Below are 15,468 nucleotides of genomic sequence, written 5' to 3'. Positions count from 1 at the left end.
ATCCAGGAGACTCTTCTTATGTTTTTAACAGCTGGAAGCTCCCAGATTCCTCAGCTATCATTCAGGAACTACCTTGAATAGTTTTTGAGGAGTCCCTTTTGCTGGAGCCTCAAAAGTTAAAAGTCATTGCATGCAAGCGTTTCTGATGGTGACACAGAAGTGCTGAAAAATGATGAGAAGGGAGGAATAGCCAGCAAAGGGAAACTGAAGATGGCTCCTAGAGGAACACAAGGGAATAGGCAAATGGAACAGGTGAGGAAAATAAATTCCGCAGATTGGCTTTGGGCGAGAGCCATTGGGATTTCTGGCAGCTTTCCAGGTTCCCCTTGGGATCACAGTGTCTTTGGCAGAGTCCTTCTGGGCAGGAAGGAGCTGTGGTCACCTGAGGCTGCTGATCATTCTCTAGAAGGACTGCAGGAATAGAAGCTTTCCCCCAAGGGGGATTCCAACTCAGGAGCTGAGAAGTGCCAGAAGTCCCATTTTCCTTCTGCTTACTGGAGCGGGCAGCAAACTGCTTTGAAAGGAAGCCGTGCATTGCAGATCAGAGCTGTCAGTCTGGATAAAGGATCTCTCCAACTTCCTTGCTGCTTAATTCTCCTGGGGGCCCCCTCGTTCCTCTTCCCAAAGTTACTGAGTGGCAGCAGTCACAGCAAAAGCAGGCAGAATGAACATTTGGAGTTCATGCTAAGTCAAAATGTCTCTCTTTTAATGCTGGGGGGGGGGGAATGCTCCCCTTTGGGGGTGATTTTTTTGTCATGAGACAAAGGTTCTTGAGAGGAGAAGAAGTAAGGCAAGGCCTACAAGGCCTACACAATCATTCAAGCCGGCTAACTGTTAACAGCAAACTGCTGAATCATTGTAACTCATCTACAGGATGACTCCTTCTCTCTATAAATTTGTATCCTGTTTGCAGGCAGGCCCACTGTAGTGTCTGCACTGTTGTTGTAATGAGTTGCTGTGAATGTAAAGCTAAGGCAGACACAGTGGCTCCAGGACTCCAGTAAATCAGCAACTAAGACTGTGCCTCTGTGAAGAGGCAGATAGCTGCTATGAGCACTCTTTGTATGCTCTTTAACTATGCTGTTTCTGAACAAGTCTATTTTATTCAGCAAAGTTTTATACTTTTTATGAAGAAGACTCTGCGTTGATTAATTTACCGCTGTGCAACATTTCCCCCCCAACACTCCTTGTCCGCTCTTCAGTTTACTAAATTATTCATTCACCAACAGCATTGCTTTATATGTATGCCGCCTTTCCACAAAAATATGTATTATACAGCTTGCTCCTTGAATGGGAACTGAAAGATGAGGTAATAAAAGAACCAATGATAAAATGGTAACAAGAGCTGGGCCAGACAATTCATTTAGACAGATGGGAAAGATTATGGAAACCCAATATAAATTTTACAGCATGCTATTCGATTAAGGAAAATATAATGAAGATGTTTTACTGCTGGTACCTCACCCCAGTGAAACTATCAAAAATGTATAAAAAACAATCAAATCTCAGTTGGAGATGCAAAACAGAGGTGGGGATGATGTATCATATGTGGTGGGGGTGCAAAGTGGTGGAACAATTCTGGATTATGATACATGAAGAGCTTAAAAAGAAATTTAGGAGTTCAATCTTTAAAAAACCAGAGGCATTTTTGCTGGGTTTAATATTGAGTGACATCCCTAAGGATAAAAGGAACGTATTCCTTTACGCAACTGCAGCAGCCAGAATCGTAGTGGCAAAATATTGGAAAACCGATAAAATACCAGAATTATTAAAATGGAGAACCAAATTTCTTGAATTTGTGGAGACGGCAAAATTAACAACATCAATTAGAGGCTACTCTAATAAAAAATAATAATAAAGAGTGGGAATGTGTTAAGGAATACATGAAAAAAGTCGGTGCTGGAACTTAAAAATTAATATGCAAAAGTTTAAAAGGCACAGGGAGAGAGGATAATACAGTGGTACTTTTGGATGCGAATGCAACCCACGTTTGCGCATCTGCGCGTGTGTGGGTCACGATTTGCCGCTTTTGTGCATGACGTCATTTTGCATGTCATGAGTCTATCTCATATATTAGTTTCACCTTTTAAGCTGAATTACTGAAATAAATGAACTTTTCCACGATATTCTAATTTTCCGGGTTTCACCTGTAGGATTTAAGAGATTTAAATTTTTATAAAGATTCTATAAGGAAAGCAGAAAGCAGCAAGAAATATCAAGTAAATGTATCGGAGAGGAGATCATTGTAAATGAAAACATGAGACATGGTTTTGTTACATATGATTTTATTTTGGAGTTGTCTGTTTATTTTGGAGTTGTTTGTTGTAAGAATGTATATTATGTGAATAAAATAATAAAGGATTAAAAAAATTGTATGTTCCAATTGGAATGTAGAGAACAGCAGTACATTGCAAAATCAAAAATTGCAACAACTATTTCATGATAAAAGCAATAATATGACAGATTAAATAGATGATAGATAGATTAGATAGAAAGATACATAGAGATATAGATAATAGATAATGCAGAAACATTTCAATAAATGTAACATTACACCTCTGGCGGCGGCGGCGGCAGCAGCAGCAGCAGCAGCAGCAGAAATAATACAGGAGATTGAAAAGTTTTGCACTGTTCTATCCACTGTTGCTTCGTCTGTTTCATATCGGCCCAGAATCAAGTCAGTAAGATAAAATGACTAGGCCTCAGCCTCCCCAAGGGATTGTTGCCACTTTGGTATCTATATTTAAGGTGCTGGTTTTGACTTTTAAAGCCCTTCACGGCCTAGGACCCTCGTACCTACGGGACCGCCTCTCCTGGTATGCCCCACGGAGAGCCTCAAGGTCCATAAATACCAATACCCTAGAGGTCCCGGGCCCTAAGGAAGTTAGATTGGCTTCAACCAGAACCAGGGCCTTTTCAACTCTGGCCCCGGCTGGTGGAACGCTCTGCCTCGTGAGACCAGGGCCCTGCAGGATCTGACTTCTTTCCGCAGGGCCTGTAAGACAGAGTTGTTCCACCTGGCCTTTGGCTTGGAGCCAATTTGATTCCCTCCCTCCCTCTCTTTCTTTTTTCTTTTCCTTCTCCTCCTGCGATGAGGCCACATTTTAATATTTTAATGTTCCATTATTTTAATGTTGTATTTTATTTTTGTTTTTAAGTTGTAATCATTCATCTTGTTTTTATTATTGCTTGTAAGCCGCTCTGAGCCCGGCCTTGGCTGGGGAGGGTGGGGTATAAATAATAAAATAATAATAATAATAATAATAATAACAATAATAATAATAATTAGAATGATGGTCTAATTCTATACATGTCCATATTCAAAAGTAAGTCCCAATGCATTCAAAGGTACTTGCTTCCAGACAAGCGTGTGTGGCAATGTCAGCCTTAGTTTTAGTAGAGAATGAAGATTATGGGATTGATCCCAGTGTTTTATGGACAGATGCATTTTCAGATGAGAGTTGCAGGAAGAGAGTGAGGTAGTGCCTAGGAAAGACACATTCAGGAGAGATGGCAAGAGAGAACAGGAGAAATAAGAAGTTTAGGTAGGAATGTAAAAAAAAAAAAGCACTTGTATAATCCATATCTTTCCACTTGCAAAACATTATTCAGTTTGTCAGTCAACTTTGGGTTAGCTCCACCAGCTAAAATAATGTATAAAAATTGCAAACACTCATAAGCTGTTGCAACACAAATCAAGATAAGCCCTTGCATTATTCAGTGTGTAAATATGTAAACCTTCCCAAGATCCTGCCCTTCAAATTCCAAAAGGAGCAAGGAATACATTATAATCAGACAGCTCTAGGTAGAACTGACTCCAGCAGCTTAAGTAATCCTGAGGAGGAACATCAGGGTGCTGTATCAAATTGCTTTGCGACGCATATAGAAGGGAACTGAGAGTATATAAATCTAAGCCATCTGCTACAGTGCAAATCTAGTTACACGTTAAATGTTTTATATGTAATTGGCTTCCTTTTAATGCTGAAAAATTATTATAGACACCAGGTTTATGTAGGTGGTGGCAATTTAATATTCTGTGCCGACACAAAACATTAAAAAATGGGGCACGGCTTCAGGAGATATATAAGCATATTTGCCAAAGTGAGATTTTTATGTCCTTCTCCTTCTGCAGGTATACTGAATTAATTGAACGTGCATCTACCTGTAAACAAGAGAGGTAAGGAAACAGCATTCAGGCAACAATGGAGAACGAATGAGTGACTCAAATAAAGTTTGCTTCCTTGAAGAATGTTATGACATTATCATAATTATTTATTGGATCATCTTTTTGGCTTGCAAGAGCTTTCAGAAGCCTCACACGTTTGCTTCATATGAGGATGAATCAGTTTGTCAGTTTACTCTGACTGCCTAAATCAACAGCTTGAATAAAAGAAATTATGCTGCCTTTGTTTCACATAAAGTTTGCAGTTTAAGTTCAGGGCCAGCCCAATAAATGGTGATGCCTGAAGCAGAGTAGCAAATTGTGCCCCTCGCTCATTTACCCTCTGGAACATCCCACAAGTGTCTCTTCTTTCCCTGGCAGTAAAAATACATCAATGATATATTAATTTGCAATTTTCATGGCCCCCAATATCAGCTGCCTGGGACATCCATCTCATTCTGTTTAATTGTAGAGCTGGCCCTAAGTCTTATTCCTTAACAGGGTGCTAACACTTATGAGCCAGTGGGCACATTTGGAATTTCAGGTGTTGGATCACTTCCTGGTGCAACTGGACTTCTCTGCAGGGAGGTGGGACCAATTCAGATGGTCCGCCCCTGCAACTCAGTGAACCCCAATGGTTTCCAAAGAGTGGTAGGGTATGTTTTATCCCATACTGATGGCCTTTCAGCTGATTCCCTGGTGGCCCGCTGGAATTTGGAGTTGACCAGGGCTATCGACTCTCTGGCTCCGAAGTGCCCTCTCCATTTGCATGGAGCCACAACAGCCCTGTGGTTTCCCCCGGAGTTGAGGGCAATTAAACAATCGTTGAGATGGCTAGAGTGCTGGTGGCAGAAAACACATTCTGAATCGGACCAGACACAGGTTAGAGCTCAACATCAAGCCTCATTAGTTGCGATAGCCATGGTGAAGAGGACCTTCTTCACCGCCTCTATTGCATCTGCAGAAAACAGCAGCAGGAGACTCAGGTGGTTCGCAATCTAATGGAAACACCTTTGCCGTCGGGGCCCGGTGAGGACCCCAAGTTCTCCTGCAATGATTTTGCAAAGTTTTTTGCAGATAAAGTCACTCAGATTCAGAAAGAGGTAGACTACACCGCGGGAGCAGGGCTGGTGTGGGAGAGTGCTAGAGTCCCGTCTACTCAAGTTGCATGGGATCAATTCCAATCTGTTACCTCCGAGGATGTGGACGAGTGAAACCAACCACCTGTCTCCTTGATCCTTGCCCACCCTGGCTCATAAAGGTGAGCCAGGAAGGACTGGACAATGGGCTCCGTGGGGTGGTGAATGCTTTCTTCTGTGAGGGAGTCTTCCCAGACCCGTTGAAAGAAGTGGTTATTAAACTGCATCTATCTGTCTATCTATCTATCATCTATCTATCATCTATCTATCATCTATCTATATCTATCTATCTATCTATCTATCATCTATCATCTATCATCTATATCTATCTATCTATCTATCTATCTATCTATCTATCATCTATCTATCTATATCATCTATCTATCTTTGGACCTGGCCAATATGGCCAACTATCACCCAGTCTCAAACCTTCCATTCTTGGGCAAGGTGATTGAATGGGCAGTTGCTGAACAACTCCAGACACGCCTGAAGGATGCAGACCATTTGGTCTCTTCCAGTCAGGATTGAGGCCTCATCATGGGACTGAAACTGCCTTGGCCGTGCAGGTCGATGATCTCCGGTGGGCTAGGGAGAAGGTGAAAGCTGTTCTTTAGTTCTGCTGGATCTTTCAGCGGCTTTTGATACCGTTGACCATGGTATTTTTCTGGACTGACTAGAGGGGTTGGGAGCTGGGGGAACTGTTATGAAGTGGTTCTACTCCTTCTTCCTGTCCAGAAAGCGGTGTTGGAGGATGAGTGTTCAGACCGTTGGGCTCTCACTTGTGGGGCATCTCAGGGCTCTGTCCTCTCCCCAATGCTTTCAACATCTATATGAAGCCTCTGGGAAAGATCATCAGGGGGTTGGGGCTGGGCGTTTACCAGTATGCGGATGATACCCAGAACTACCTCTCTTTTAAATCAGAACCAGTGAAGGTGGTGAAGGTCCTGTGTGAGTGTCTGGAGGCACTTGGAGGATGGATGGTGGCTAATGGATTGAGGTTGAATCCTGACAAGACGGAAGTACTGTTTTTGGGGGACAGGGGTTGAGTGGGTGTGGGGGACTCCCTGGTCCTGAATGAGGTAACAGTGCCCCTGAAGGAACAAAGGGAGCATTATTTGTTCCAAGAACTGTGACTTAATTAGCTCCCCCCACCAAAAACACCCATCCATTCATAATGTGTTCAAGAGGAGACCAGTGTTCAGCTATGTTCCTTTGGTTGATACAAGCTTTGGAAGCTTGGTAATAACTTGTTGCTTCACTTAGCTGCACTTCTTGTTCACTCAGCTTTCTGATGATAGGTTTCCTTGTTGATAAGCCCTGACATATTTTGGCTTATTATTGTACACACTACCTAAAGTGGCAGTGTGACATTCTCTGACATTTGGTCATATTTGATTTTTTTCCCACCTGGGAATACTGGAGAATTAGGAACCTGGAGTAGGAAGGACATTGCATTTAACTGAAAAGGTTTTCGGAAATTGTTATTGCATTGCTTCCAATGAGAAATTGTCATTCCGCTACTGCCTTAAAACCAAAAGCTTCTTAGTCACTAGGGGTTATCAGCAGGGAAAGCAAAAGATGAACCAGTGGCAGTTATTCATTCGTTATTTTTATTTATTACATTTATATACCACCTTCTCCCCTTTTTACTCTCACAGCATCCCTGTGAGTTAGGTTAGGCTAAGAAGCTAGTCTGATGCTGTAGTCCTGGGTAGAGGACTGCAATAAGTTGGCTACAGGGGCTACAGGGGCGTCCCTGTCAGGGATGCCATTGTTGCATCTTGAATTAAGCAGGACTAGGTGGTCTTTAGGAAACCTTTCCAATTCTGTCTATCTATATTTTATGATGGTGCTATGCTGTACAAATATATGGTGCATTGACACTTGAAGCGCTGTGTTTAGTTCTAGTTGCCTGACCTCAAAAGAAATATTGTAGCATTGGAAAAGGTGCACAAAAGGGCAACCAGGCTGATCAAGGGTGTGTGTGTCTCTGTAAAAGCCCTGGGAGGAAATGCCACAATATTTGGTGCTTTTTCAGTTTGGAAATAAGGTGTGTAAGGATGAAGGAACATGATAGAGGTGTGTAATATCAGGCATGGTTGTAGGTTAGGCTAAGTGTAAGAAGTGGACTGGGATACTTTTTCTCCCATTCTCGTAATACTGGGACTCAGAGCCAACCAGTGAAGCCGAATGTTGGAAGATTCAGAACAGGCAAAAGAAATAACTTCTTCACATGGCACAGAATTGAACTCTGGAACCCGGTCCCACGGGAGGCTGCGATGGCCACCAATTTGGATGGCTTTAAAAGAGGATCATATGGATTATTTGAGGAGGAGGCTCTCAGTGGCTACTAGCCAGAATGACCTTGTTCTCCTTTCACCGCCAGAGGAAGTATGCCTCTGAATACCAGTTGTTGTGGAGCCAAAGTGGAAATAGTGCACTCAGGTCCTGCTTGAAGGTTTCCTGCAGGTGTCTTGATTGACCAATGTGAAAACAAGATGGGCCATTGGCCTGATGATTCTACAATTCTATGGGCTAAATAAATGATGCATTTTTTAAAAAATGAATGAGTGAATGGTTGGCAAAGCTGGAGATCATGATAGTCAGGAAGTGAGGAAGCTGGTTTCTATTTTGTCAGACCATTGGTCTATCTTTCTCACTACAGCCAGGGATGGCAACTTGAATAAAATATTGGGAGGTGGGCAAATAAGCACCTCATAATCAATCACATGACACTGTGCATGCGCACCATTTGAAAGTCAATGCCCATCTCTTGGGGAGGGGCAGTCCCCTTAAATATCTTATGGGGGGGGCAAAGAGACCTCAGCCCCTAGGAGTTGGCTCCTATGTCTTCAGCTACCAGCAGCAGCCCTCTTTCAGACTGGGGATTGCCCCTGGGAGCTTCTACATTCAAAACAGATACTCTGCCACTGAGCTGCGGTCCTTCACCCTATACAGAACTTTCATGTTCAGTGAGTGTATACCTCTGAAGAACAGATCTAAGGGGCACACATTGGAGGAACGTTACCTTTTGGGTTTCCCAGAGGTATTTGGATATTTATTGTTGCAGCTAGGATGCTGGACAAGATGGACTTGTGCTCTGACTCTGGCACAACTCTAGCTCTCTTTGTCCTTGGGCTTCCATGCTTATTTCATTCAGTCTTTGGTGGGCACACAGAGATGTGGGTCTGCCCTGCTCTGCTGCGCTATTGGCACCAGCTCAAAAAACACAGAATGATGCACTTGATATTTGCATGCCTTTCTTCCACATCTAATAATTCTGTCTCCAGCTGAGCCGCTGTGATGTGATGCGTGGCAGGCCAAAGGGAGGTAATGATACTTGATATAATTGTATCGAAAGAAGCTGCTCTTAGCCACGTCTTGCCTTTCCAAAACCACTTTATTAGTTATACCAGAAGAGCTCTTCATGCTCCATAATTGAATACTCACACTTTGGGAGGTCATGTGTCTTTCCTTTGCCTCTCCCTCTCCATTCCTATTTTCTTTTGTATTGTGTGGTTGTGTGCCTGCAGGCAGAGACTGTCTTATCTTTCAATATCCAAATCCAAATTTTTATTGTCCATTAGTCAGTCAGGCTATTTGCATATGCAGGCAATGAAAACAACAACAGAATAAATACATACCCAAGTACATTAATCTATACTAAAATAGGATTAAAAACTATACCGTTACGAAGAGCTTTGGCATATATTAACATAGGGTACTATCCAAGTAACCTCTACTCAGAGTAGACCCAGTGAATTGAATGGATCTGATTTAGCTATCTCCATTAATTATGAATCATAGATAATCTATTCTGGATAGAACCAGCATTGGATAAAACCCATGTATCATCATAAAAAAACAGTAAGCATTTAAATATATGTAGGAATTTTGGGTGGTATTCCACTCAGTTTTACATGGAGTTGAATACCATCCTATATAAGAAGATGCTGATGAGAGAACAAATAATAACATGGCTTCTTTAATTTATAAGTTTCCCTGCCCAGATCCGCTTCATCTGTAACATTAGCCTTGGAGGGGAAATGACAACCATAGGTCACCATGCAGCCTCTGTCATCTTGACAACAACCCTGTAAAGTAGACAAGTCAAGTACCATTATGCCCATATTGTAGATGGATTTACTGTGGCCAAGAGACAAGTGGTTATCCTAAGGCTACCTAAACAACATTTGAACAGGTAACTTGCTGCTTCACTCCCTGTTTGCTTAGCCACAACACTCCACTAGCCAACACACAAATTCTTATTTATGTCTACTAAATCTGATAGCATATATATATATTTGTGGAGAATGCTGCGGTTTGAGTTTGCTTCCCGCTGTCCGTCTGGGACTGCTGGGTATGTCTTCAGTGCCGGGAGCCTGACAGACTCTGTGGAGTGTTTCCTGGACTTGCTTTCTTCTTCCTCCACAATCTCATATCCTCAACACGTTGCCTCAGGCTGAGATTGTTCTCTTCACTGACACTTCACATTTTTCAGATCCAGCTGAGTTGGCGGGGAGGCTTCACTCTCTGTTACCAAATTTTAGTTCTTTATTTATTTGGAAAAACACACGCATCCCACCCCTCCCAAAGTAACTGAGGAACTAAAAGGACTCCCTTTCTTTTAGGTCCCATGGATTCTTCATGTCATTCTGTTGAAATAGCAGAGCCTGATCTGCTGTGAAAAGCATGTCCTTGTAAGAGCTGGTCCAACATTTATCTGAAGACTTTTCCTGCTGAAATTCTCTGTTGAAGCAGGGAAGACCTAACAACATCTCATACACTGTGGGGCTGTGCACTGGATCTGGCTGAATCCTGGATCCCTAACTGAATCTGACCAGTTACAGATGGGTAGCCGTGTTGGTCTGCCATAGTCGGAATTTTTTTGTTTTGAATCTGACCAATCTGGGATGGCCTTGGATTCCTTCAGATCAGGTTGAAGCACCTTGTGTTGCCCTGGGTCATAGCTGTCAACGTTTCCCTTTTTTTTTAAGGGGAATTCTGTTATTCCAAATAGGATTCCTCAAAAGGAAAGGGAAAAGTTGACAGCTATGCCCTGGGTTGATCTGGGATTGTCAAAAAAGCTGGAAGTCAGTCAGCAAAGAAAGGGAAGGGTAGTGGGAGGAGGAGGAGGAGAAGGAGAAGAAGAGTTTTGATTTGATATCCTGCTTTATCACTACTCTAAGGAGATGCTAGGCAGCCCATGTGAGCCTCTTCCCCCAGCCCCCAATCACATGTTTAATTAGGGTTTTAGATCCCAATTAAACACTGTACAAGGCCCCAAAATTGGTTTTGGGACTGCATCTGAGTTGGGTCAACCCCATATAATCTCAGGTCAGATTGAGGACACTTTTAACTGCTGGAATGAGTCCAAACTGCATTGCTGGGTCTGTGCACAGCTGTACTATGTAGCAACACCTTTTGTGGGAACCACAAGAGGTACTGGCATGCACATAGGAGCCTGAGGGCACTGTATTGGTGACCCCTGTTCCAGATAGTCACCTTTCCAGTGACCAAGGGACATGAGAGTCATACAGCAGATGTTTGGCTCTTTAACTTCATTTCTCTGGTTTGATCAGTCACAACACACACACACACACACACACACACACACACGAAACCTAGGGCTGTTACTTCCAGGAGCATCCACATATGATTTCATATGAGTTTAGACTCTGATGTCCTAGATTAGAGGTGGGGGGGGGGTTACTTTAGTCAGTTTGCATTTTAATGTGAATCAGCTAATTCATGATTCCTTAAACAATTCACTTAACCGAAATGCATCAGACATTTGAAATTCACATGTCTCTGAATTTTATGGTGCAGCTCTCAAATGAAAAATGTGTACATTGGGTAAAGTGTGCATAGAAATGCATGTATTATTGTAAAAAGATGGCATACAAAACCCCATCATATTAGGCAAGATTGCTTGCAAAAAAAAAAAGTTTATTAAAACTGCCTGCAAAAGTGTGCTTATTAGGATAAATTTGCACGAAAATGCTAATGAATTTTTATGAGGATTTAAAAGAATAAGAATTCAGATTGATTCAGAAAAATGGTGGGCTGATATTAAGCCTGGAATTGTGAAAAAGTGAGAGAAAGCAAAATTGAGAAGGTTTGTCCATCCCCTCCCAGGATGATAGCCATTACAGTCCTCCAGGTGAACATAATCCGTAAAACCAGCCAGGTGTAGAAACTTAATCACTCTATTAACCAAACTGTGGACATTCTTATTGATCAGAGTTAATCGGACTCAGCTTGATTAGCCCAGCATTGGTTCAAGTGAAGGGATTGATTTTCAGAAGCACACCTAGGATCCTTTGCACCTGTGGAAAGGAGCTATATTGGTGCCCTCTACTGCCCCTAAAATCACTTTACTTCAGTATCCACTGACCAAGTGAGTCCCACATGAGGACCAAGGCACTGCTGAGGCCATTGCCTCTGTCTCCAGGGTCCCATGCTGTAGGAGTAAAGCTTTTTCTTAGGAAAAGCAGCATACAATCAGAGGGCACCGCAGGGCACGGCTTGCGCCCAATAGTGCAGCTGCCAAGACTCCTGGCTGCCCCTCCTCAGCTGGATGTCTTCCAATCAGCTTCTTGTGCTCTCTGTGCTCTTTGTTTGGCTACATGCAAAGTTCTGTGCATCCCTGGATACAAGGGGGAGTGGAGCTTAATACAATAAGACCAGTCAGTTCCTGTGAAGTTGCCATAGCTCCTGCCCCCTCCCCTGCTTCAGGTCCTGAACCTGAATTGCTTCCCGCTGCTTCCTGCCCTGCCTTTGAATAGCTTTCTATCCCTGGCTCTTCTTTCTCCCTCAAGCCTGTTGCTTCTTCGGCATCCCACCCTCCTTCCTCCTCTGACCAATATTCTGTAACCCACCACCACTCCCCTGGTTCGCAGCCTTCCTCCTCTGCAGCTTCCCTTGGGGGTTCTTTGACTGGAGCCAACACCACTCTTCTTGGTCCATGACACATCCCCCCCCCCCCAGCTGGGCACACGCAGCAGCAATGCAGTTCCCCAGATATCACTCTCACCCAGCCACGTGGGGAGCCAGCCAGCCAGGCAGGGCTTAGTCAGTTCTCCATGTAGTGGGGGCACTGGAGAGCTGCATGCACACACAAGAGTTGAGAGAAGTAGCATTGGTAGCAGGCACAAAGAAGGCAGCAATGGGGACAGCAGCTGTCCTGCCACCCCACCCCACCCACATTTCTTCTAAGGTGATTGCCATCCAGGCAATCTGTCTCCTATGCTTCTTGTCCTACAATACTAATTCTCTTTTCCCTGCTGGAGCAATCTGGGGTACTTTTTATGCCTCCTCTGGGCGTGCGCCCCCAGCAGGGACCACTTTCACCAATGCCTACACATATACCCCTGCACACCTTCCAGAAACAGCCCATTAAAGAAAATTTCAGTGAAAAACAATTCCATGGCATTTATCAAGGGAGTGGTTTAGAGAAGAGGCACTTAAAATTTCAGAGCCTCATGCATCAAAGATTTAATGTGGGCCACACACTCAACTCCTGTATTTATTTTGGCACTTGAATAATCTGCCTTGGGAGCTTCTCACTGGTGCAAAAGGGAGGAGAATTGGGCCTCTGTTTCACCAAGTTGACAAATCTCCTCTTTGAATTAATGGGAGGTGGGGGGGGATCTTCATTTCCCTTTCATCAGCATTCAGCTTAACTGATTGCACTTTAATGAGGGGTTTATGCAGTTAATTTCTTTGCATTCAGGCATCCTGATATCCTAGAAGGAAGCATTGCTTACCTTAAAAGTGCATCAGGCTTGGTGAAAGCATTCAACACTCCCCCATCCCTTAAAGATGTAAAGTGTAGGGCATAAACATATTAATGACTCCCTAAAGGCTCAGCACTGAAATAAACATATGAGACTGCCTCATGTACCATCATGCCCAGAATTCTCTGCCCAGGGTCTCTGGTGAGGGTCTTTCTTAGCTGTGATGCCTGACATCCAGGTAGGGCTGTCTGCAACCCTGGAGAGCTGCTGCCAGTCAGAGCTTGATGAATCAATAATCTGATTTGTTATGACCACCCCTGTGTGGCCACTGTTGCAGGCAGACAGCTTCTAGGATCCACAGGTGAGAGCTGAGTGCTGGGTGGGGCCCAAAGGTGGACAAACTACCCCAGAAGGAGCATGATGTGCCCCCCATGAAAGATCCTACCCCTTCCCTAATACTCCATATATCCCATCATGGTTCAGTAGTATAGTAAATGTTTTGCATATAAAAGTCTCAAGATTCCACCCACACATTCTCAAGGTAGAGCTGGAAAATATTGAATCATTCGATAGCTGCTACCAGTCAGCATAGAAAGTATTCAGCTACATTGCCAATGGTGTTACTTGGTATAAGGGAGAATCCTGTCTCCCTATGTTGTCAAGGCCTGGATGAAAGACAACTTGGTGTCCTTACCTACAGCATCTTGAGTTCTGTCATATACCGTATTTGCTCGAATGTAATCCATACCTTTTTTGGCCAAATTACTTTGTGAAAATTAGGGTGTGCATTAGATTTGATGGTGCATTTACGTTTGCCAGCAAATACTTTTTTGGTTTCAAGGTTTTGAAAATTGAGGTGCTCATTAAATTTGATGGCACATTAGGTTCATGTAAATGCAGTATAAGGAAGGTGGGATATAAATGTGTAAAACAAAAACCCACAAACAAAACCCACAAAAAGATCAAATTCGGGGAAAAATCTGCCCATGTTTAAACCTTTAATATTTGTGGAACTTAATAGTTGAAATGAGATGTTTATAGAGGATTTGCAGCTGCTGTCCAAGTCAGCCAAAAGGAAATCAGAAATAAGGAGCTACTGCCTTCAGGTGGCTCCCAAAGGGGAAAGAGACCCTTTGGGATTACCCTTTGTAGGATCTGACTGAAAGTATGCTCTTTTTGGGATGGATAAATCTGTAGCTTCTAACCTGAAATTTAGTTCTCTACCTTTTTGTATCAATTTGCATTTTCAAAAATAATAATGAAAATTCATCATTGGGGGGGGGGCACATTTCCCTTAAAATATACATTGTGAATGCAATTCTGCCTAATATGCACATTTTTTGCAAGTAATTTTTTACTATTTGCTTTTATTCCTCTCCTCTTTAAAGCCTATGTGCTTTTTTAAAATTTGCATGCTTGTATCTTATGCTGGTCAGTGACCGTAATAAAGCTTGTTGTTGTACAAGTTTTGCAAGTAATTTCCCCTAATTAGTCAATAATAGAATTTTTTTGGGATGGATACTTTTCACTAATACATTCATTTTAGACAAACTTTCCCTTCACAAATGCATTTTTGTTCATCTTTTTTAAAAGTGGAAAACAACTTTCCAAAATTCGCACTGCAAACACTGTAAGTATGAATGTAGAAAGATAGCTGCATTTGGGGGATTTCATTAAGATGCAAACCAAACTGAAATTACCCCAAACCCCCACTCTGCAGACAATAAAAGAAGCAGCATATGAAACAATGTGATTGTTATTCTTGATACTGTTATACTATACATGTAATGTTAGATATATGTAGATATAGGATTTTTGTTGTTTTTCACTGAAAGCCACTCTGAGAATTATTTTAACAGAGTGGTGTGGGTATCAATATGTGATCTAACCAGACCTCAAAGGCAAAACTGAGTAACCAGTTGAAAGAAAGCCAGCACCTCTTCCGGCTTGATCATGCAAGTCCTTGCTGAAGTAAGTTGTGCTTGCTGCATTGATGAATGACAAATCAATAGAAGCTTTGGTGTCCAAGGGATCGTTGCCATCAGGCATTTTCCTGAGTAAGCAATTCCTCTCTGGACCTTAAATAAAACAACAGCCTGTCCATTTGAAACAACACGAAACACCAAAGTCACCAAGGCTTCTTAGCCCAGGGTGAATGCTGCTGCATGATATGAATTAATCCAGAGGACATTTGGAAGTTATTGTAATCGATTAGTTTTCCTGCAGACTGAAAGGTGCTTTGTTGCTTTCAATATGAAGTCTACTTGTTGCTGTAGCAAGGGGGTGGGCAAGAACAGAAGGCTAGAATGGGAACAGACAAATCTGTCAGTTTTGGTTTCTCTCTGTTTCTCATTTTCCAATCTTCAGTTCTTCATATTGCTGCATCAATTAGTTGGTGAATACCAATTCCAAAAATCTCTCCTGAAAA

This window comes from Podarcis gaigeae (genome assembly GCF_964106915.1).
Source record: "Podarcis gaigeae genome assembly, chromosome: Z".
Classification (NCBI taxonomy): Eukaryota; Metazoa; Chordata; class Lepidosauria; order Squamata; family Lacertidae; genus Podarcis; species Podarcis gaigeae.
This window is presented reverse-complemented; position numbering follows the sequence as displayed.